This window comes from Athene cunicularia (assembly GCF_003259725.1).
Source record: "Athene cunicularia isolate RWA chromosome Z unlocalized genomic scaffold, athCun1 chrZ_part3, whole genome shotgun sequence".
Classification (NCBI taxonomy): domain Eukaryota; kingdom Metazoa; phylum Chordata; class Aves; order Strigiformes; family Strigidae; genus Athene; species Athene cunicularia.
The window spans coordinates 16,534,536-16,542,495 of NW_020799144.1; positions in this window are offsets into that span (position 1 = coordinate 16,534,536).

Genomic DNA, 7,960 nt, shown 5'->3' on the forward strand with positions numbered 1-7,960 from the left:
AAAAAAAAAAAAAAAAAAAAAAAACAAGGGGAAAAACTGGAGTCTTGGTGGAGGTAGACTCGGGAGAAAAGAGGCCGGTTGATGCAGGCAGGAGGCACAGGCAGGGCTCGAGGTTTACCCACATCCCCCAGCCGAGCTGGCTGAGAGACCTTTTCCCAGTCAGTATCTCTGCAGCCACAATTCACTGTGCGTCCTCGCGGGGAGCCTGCACTCTGTATCGCACGTCTCTAAACAACAAAAGAAAAATAATAATTCCTTGGAAACTCTTTTCTGCTTTATTTCTCCCTGTCTGTTCCACCTTGAGTCAGGTGATGCCATGGGATGGCTTGAACGGGGCTCACACGGGCAGAGGCAGAGTACACTTGTGACTCTTGAAGTTCACTCTTGTTCACGAGGTTATTTCTCACAGCAATGCCCTGTATACAACCTGGAGGGGACCACAGCAGCAGTCACTATTGGAAAAGGCGTGAATAGAACCTGCTCGAATCCTTCCCTGAGCTGCCAAGTTCACGAGGAGGACAGAAAGAACTGCCAAGGGCTGCATTTGCTTTGGGAAACTTCCTCATCACTGAGAAAGATGCTGGGTGTCAGGTGCAACCTGAAGCCCCTCTAAGAGTATAATAACAAAACCAACAATAATAATAACAACATTAATAATAATAATAATAAAAAAACAACAAAGAAACCCTCTTCAGCCTAAAAGCACAAAGACCAGTGTCTGGAGAAGGGTTCCCTACTTCCAGCCGGTATTTTCAGCAGACCCGAGTGGGGTGAGCCCTCAGCATCCTCCAGGACAGGCCTGGTGTGGTGACAGGATTTTAGCTTTTATTGGTTAATTCAGTTAACATCCCTTTTTCATGTTGAGACCAAACTGTTCCAGCTATATCTTAATTCTAACCCTGTGCACTTCCCCAGGGCAAACAGCCTTGAGGTGTCTCCGAGCTCTGATCAAAAAGGGCTGGTGTTATCAGTCTGCTTTTCCCTCTTGAGCCCTTTGTCTCAAAGGCAAGGACACGATGTTTCCCTTTTTTTTTTTTTTTTTTTTCCCTTTAAAAGTTGCTAGTATAATTTATGGATTAACAGTGGGACTAGGATGGAAGGAAAAAAGAGGGGAAAAAAATGTGAACCAGCAAAAAAGCCTCAAAATACCTACTTTAAGTGTGCTTTGGGTGACAGGGTGCTGTTGTAAGAGGTGGCTGAGCCGAGCATCAGGAGAACAGAGGTGCAGTCCAGACTCTGTTCTTCATAGGAAAACTTGGTTATTTAAAAGTGAACTGATACAGCGAGTGGTGAGTTAAAAATCCTTTTTATGAACAGTCACTTTCAGAAGCTGGAGATAAAATGCCATACTTCTGGAAGGCCCTTTGGATACCCTGATACCCTGCCACAGCACGTGGAAGGGTTATGCATCTTTCTGCATAATCAAGTCTGAAACATCCATTTATGCAAGACGCTGGCTGATAGACTTTGAGGGCAGAAATCTCATATTTAGTAACCAGTCTGCTCCCTCACAGTGCTTACCAATGCAGTGTCTTCCCTTCTAAAGGATCTCAGACAAAAGATGAAACATCTGTTCTCCACATCTGGTTTCTGGCCCCATCGCTGAGATTTCCTGGGGGAAGAGCTTGGCTGAGGCAGCGCTGGGTCCCTCTGAGCCATCTCCTCATCCCAGCTGCCTAGCATGCAGGTAGCTGCTCTGCTTTGCCTTTACCTGAGTATTCTTCACCCCTGTGCCCTGTAATTGTCAGTGCACGGCATGCCCTGTGCACAATTTACAAACAAGGGAGGATGAGACAATCTCATCCTCCTCTCCTCTAAGGTGGGTGTTTTGGGAGAAGAGAATACGACAGGCAGTGCCCAAGAGGCTGCCATCAGTGCTGTCCCATAATCACCTCCTCAGATGTCCAAGCCCCAGTGTCTCTTGTTTTTTCTCCCTTCTACTCATGACATTTTTTGCTGCAGCCACCACACAGTGTCCTGTGTGTGAATTACTGGTGCAATGAGTCCGGGATGCTTCTGAAACACTGTGTGGAGTGTTCCTTTACCCAAAGACCTCGGTGCTTTGGAGATCAGCTTCCACAGTTTGCTGTTTCTCTATCACTAGCTCATGTTCTTCCCTTATTTTCATACCATTAGAATTCCCACAGTCCTTCAGCTCTGGTCTCTGGCATGGATGCTGAACGATTTGTTGGGCATCTTGTGACTGCATTATACTTAGTCTCATCCTTCTTTTTTGGCAAACTTTAAAGAATTTTGTAACTCCAGCAGGAGTGTGGCCATGGCCACAGTTAATTTAGTGGTATGAGCAAACAAACAGGTCGTGTATACAGAGAGCAGGTGCCTGCAGTAACCTGCTCCTTAGCTGGATGCAGCGGCATGGCACAGGTAAGTGTCAGCCATGAGCAGTGGGCCACCCCAGCAGTACCACTGTGCTGGTCTGGGGTGACAGAAAAGCTTCTGAGACAGGAAAGACACTTCAGGTGCAGTAGTGATCCTTCTCTGCCAGACTGCTCAGAAGATGCTTTCGCTGGGAAAGCACACAGCAAGCCTGCTCTGAAACACGATGTTCCCATACATCACATAATTGTTTTGGCTCTCAGTGTGAATTGAAAGATAACTGAAAGGAAAACTTTGTGTCTACTGCTCCACAGCTGTCTGCACTATCTGCATTTGTGCTTCTCTTGAAGCACTTGCTTTCTCCTTTCTCTCCTGATCTGCAAAATAATCACTCCTTTCCAGTTCCCTCGTCTGCCCTTCTCATCCTGTGCTGTTTCTCCTACACCGTCCTGGGGGTAGAGGAGCTTTACAAACTTCAGCCTCTCTCTGGTTTTCATTGTCTGTCAGCTTTTTCCAGTGATTCTGGAAGCAAGAGGCATTTCAGCCAGGGACACTGTTAAGACTGTTGATCTTATTTTTGCTGTCACTACTGTAAATCTGTGAGAACCCTCTCATCTCCTTTTTCCTATCATAAAAGCCTGTCTGGTGAAATTTTGGACATGTTGTGATGAAAATGTGCAACTGCCAGTGGCTTACTGTGGGATAGATGGATGGAGGGACGGATGTGTGCATGAATAGACATCATGCAGTGGATTGGCATAAAGTTTGCTGCAGATCACAGTGGTCATAGCTGGCATCCTGTTTCTGGGGTTGTGACATGGTACGCAGCTATCAGGGGTCACCAGGAGATGGCTTGTGCCCGTTTCACAGCAATGGTAACAGGGGAAGCTCTGCCACTGAAGTGCAAACACAGTAGTTGCTGTCCTTTGCAGTCTCACACAGAAGACCACGGTCTGTTTTAGGAAACACTGCAGAAAGTGTTGTCACATGAAAGCAGACATCACAGCCAGTCCTGGTCTGCTCCAGGAGCCTCAGACTGCGAGACAGAGAAGACAAACCCCTAAGGCAGCAACACTTCCCCCAAGTATAGTGGGTTGGTTGGTGTGGGAGGCTGAGTTCTGGTCAAAGCTTTATTTTTTAAGGCTTGCAGTTACTCTTCCTCTGCAGGTCAGTGCTTCTGCTTTCCAGTGAAGAGACAGAGTTTCTTAGTGCATGGGTTTAGTTTTCAGTGTCATTACTACTAAAATGCCTATTTTAAAAGCATGTGTTTTATTAAGTTTTGAAGCTGCTCTTAGTCTGTGCATGTTGGCTATTCAGAGAGGAGGAGGTTCAGGCTTAGTGATGGAAGGGTTAAAAAGTCCCTCCTCCAGCACTGAGACCCTTTCCCTTTCGCAGTTCCGCTCCTGGCTGCTCTCTCAAGCCGAGCTGCGCCGGGAGAACGTGAAGGGTCGGTTTCTCCCCCCAGCCCTGCTGAGCGCGGGGAGGGTCGCGGAGCCGGGGGCACCCAGGGCACCAGCGAGGGCTGGCACGGAGCGTGGCGTGTGGGAATTACGTGTCAGCGCTGCGGGCAGCCGGCCGGCCCCGCTCCATCTCTGCGCGGGCTGAGGCAGCGCCTGGCGTGTGAGCCCGTCTCCATGCTTTTCTTCTCGACACAAAGTGCACGCACAGGGGTGCTGGGAGATGGGCGGGGGGCAGCAGGAGGCCTGTGGTCTGCAGGACACGCGTCCGGCAACGCTGGGAAGAGCAGCTGAGCCTAAGGAGGGCAGCGCTGCCTCCAGCTCCGGGAGCAGGCTGCTCCTGTGGGCGTCGGGGAGGAAGACTTGGCTGCAGGAAAGCCAGCCCTGATTTTGACTTTTGTGGCTGGCTGGGAGAAGACTGGGTGTTTCTTAACCTTGCGATCTGCAAATTTACCTGGGAGCTCCAGGGCAGAGATGAACACATGAAGTTTTCTCTATTCCTTGCTCAGGATAAAGGCTTGTGGGCTGGCTCCGGGCAGTAAGTGCACAATCAACAACCACGTGAAAACTTTTACGTGTCCAAACATGCTCTGTTAACATGAAAAAATATCTGGACAAGCAGGGACCACAACAGCCCCATCCTCTGTGAAGAGCAGAGAGCCTCCAGTCCATAAATGAGAAATTTCTAAAGACTGGAATATCTTTGTATTTATGTACATGCTGCTGTCTGCTTTTCCCTGCACCACAAATCTAGCTGTTCCTCTGATGTGGATTATTTTCTGAGCAGTAAACTAAGGCAGTTGGGGCAGAACCAGAGCAGTCAGAGGCTGCCTTTATCAGCCCACCAGAAAATCCACAGTCTTACTGCTGTGCAACACACATGACCTGACCAGGATAAAGCTGAGGAGGGTCCCACAACCTGCCTGTGGCTCAAAAACCAGCCTAGAACAAGTAAGACACAGGGACACCGTGCCCTGCCCTGGTCCCACAGGCCTCAAGAAGCCTCCTGGCCTTCAGGGATGCTCCTGCTTTGCTCCCCAGCCACCACCACCCATCAGCGGAGTTTAAAAAGTTTAACCATTAATAAAACCCACTAAGCTTTTGGTCACTGTTGTATCTCGCAGTGTTACCCCCAGAGAGTAACTTCATGTTGTCTTGATATTTCATTGTCAAGCAGGCTTTAGAGGAAGTGCTCACGGGGATGCCTCTGGCACCTCAGGAGATGATGCCAGCCCACCCCTATGTCCCGCTGGAAATGCCCAGCTGGCCACCAAGTCAGGGAAGAACCAGGAGCAGGGACCTCAGCCCCAGGATGTGTGACCATGAGCTGGACACAGCCGAGTCACAACCCTCATCCTGCTCCCAGCCCTCCGCTTTCTGCATCAGGGCTTTGAGTAAACGAGAAAAAAAAAAATTAGTATTTCTATACCTGTTCACTATCAGACTTTGGATATAGCTTTCAGGAAAATGAACACTTGCTCAGGACTGGGGCTGAAATAGAAAACTATGGAGTAATATAAATGCTGCAGGAGCACTGGGAGCTGAGGAGATGGAGGAGTTAGATCCAGGTTACACAGAGCCTGCCCACCTTGCAAGATTATTTTTACCAGGGTTTTAAGGAAACTTTCCACCTTTCAGACAACTATGGCTTATGGGATTGGTGACTTTTTCACTGAAAACCCCACGGCCTGGGACGGTTTCTCTTAAATTTGTGTTTTGCCAGGGCTGTGCTTTGCAATAAAGGACAGACAGAAGCCCAGAGAAATCCAGAAAAACCCTTCCCCCCAGACAAGGACAGGCCAAAGTCAAGACTGTAAGCTTAACATTTTATTGAACTTAAACTGATGTAGAACAGAGGGGCAACAACGGCTCAAGTGCTCATTAACAAACGGCCCCGGGATGTTTCACGTACAGAGTCTTAACACAGTTTGTACAGAGACAGCTGAAAAAGTTTTAAAATACTCTCAAGTCAGAAAGGGGGATTCACAGCTCTCTTCTAAGCCTTCACATTCCCAAATATTGTCCTCCCGTGATTAACAATATTCTTGCCCAAAAAAGGGGAAGGGCAACATCCCTCCCCCATTAAGTACAGAAACAAGTAACAGTAAAATTATGAAAAAACCCCTAAGTAGCCACAGGTCTTTGCATGAATCAACACTTAGATATTATCTAGAAAGACTTGTTGTTACAGTACTATTTTTAGAAAGCTAACAAATGAGAAAAGTTACAATATCAACACTTTAATCCAATTTCTATTTAAAACCTGTTGAAGTAAATTGCCTCCAATACTTGTCTACATTTTACAAAACACTTCCAAAATACGTGAACATTGGTCTGTTGGGTTTAACACAAAGGAGGTGAAGACTTAAAGAGTAGTCAAGTGATCTTCAAGTGACAGTTTAGAGCATATATACAATTGACAAAAAAATTACTTTGGGCACAGTTTTTCACCCTCAAACGCCAACAAGTTGGAAAACAATCTTAACCTATGGAGTTGTTTTTTTTTTTTTCCAGCCAACTGGAAAGGGGTATTTCCTCCCTTTCGACCACTTTATTTTTCTGTTAATAAACTGTAGTGAGATTCACAGTTTTCACGAAGGAGAAGTGCAAAGTTGCCCCTTCTCTACATCAGTCATTTGCTTCAGATTTGTAGTAGTGTATATCCCCAGCCAAGATGCCACCATGGGCAGTGCTTGTTTCTCTGAGCAAACAGGCCAGTTTTACAGAAAAGGCAACAACCCAGTCTCTGCTTTGGCAGGCTCAGAGCGTTTGCTGAACAGGAACATCAACTCCAGGAAAACAAGAAGTACGTACCTTTACAGCACTATTTTGCAACACATAGGCTGTCAGGTATGCTTGTGAGACTTCAGAAGTGCTGAACACAAACAGGCAAAACCTCTGATTAAGGCCTTTACAGTAGCTTGTCAGGACTGATGGTGCTCTGCAGCACGGGGCCTCTGCAGCAGTGCTAACGTCCAGCAACACGTACACGGCCTCTCAACCAAAAGATGCATGTGATGGTAAAAGGGGGCAGGGGGGGAAAAAATCAACTGGCTGCACTGGGTCTCAGCCGTACAGCGACAGCACTGCGGGTGATCACCAGCATCGAGATGGTTGTAGCATCGCGGGGTGTCCCGTCCTGGCGGTTAACATCAGACCCAGGCACACAGCAAAAAGCCCAGAACTGCCAAACTGGGTCCCAACAGAAGTAACTTCCCACCCCTTTAATCTGAGCAGCATCTCTGTCTCTAGGTTGAAAGCTGAGCCCCCAGCGGGGGCAGTGGAGCGCACAGCGCCTGCGAGCACAGAGACCGAACACGATTGCTAAACCCAGACAAATTCAGCTCTTGGCAGGGAGCAATACATCTGCCCTTCATTTCACTGCTTGAAAAGTGGAGTGAAAACAGCTGTGCTAATCCAAGGGACACAGAGTCCGCCTGGTCACCCGTGGGTAGCACCACTACTGCAGTCAGGAGGCAGAAGGGGACGCACCCTCCTCGCTGTGCTATCTTCAAGCATGTACCATCTCGGAACACAGAAATTTAAGGCAAGAATTCCATCGCTCCCATTTACCTGAATGCAGGTTTTCTGGCAGTCACATATCTTCTGGTTTACAGTGATAATACAAAAGTTTTTTTCTGATGCTGGAGATGAAGTCCATCAGCAATACTACCAAAATTTTGGCAAAAGATCAAAAATCACATTTGTAAACATAATGCTTCCCTTTTCAATTGGCAATACGTTGAAAAGACAAACACAGTAAGACACAGAAAGATGTTGCTCAGTTTTGACCAAATAACCTGCGTTTTCACCTGATAAAGTAAGCAATGGTTTGCATAAAAAAACCCCCACAAAACAAAAACATACTTAATCCAATCAACGTTTGTGCTGTTTGGTGATCACAGTATTTTATAAATACGTCTCTGTTATATTCCTGGCACCCAGGAGAAAAATCTTTAAATATATACTTCATGTAGGCAATAGCTTCTTTGCATATCTCTCTTCAAAAAAAACAAAACAAAACAAATAAAACTTTAAGTAGTATATAAATAGGTAGCCTACATGTTTAGTTTCATAATCTTGCTCCAAAACTATATATCTGTTTCATTTTTGTAAAGTATCAATCTCCCCAATATTATTAAAGCTTACAAATGATTGAAATTGAA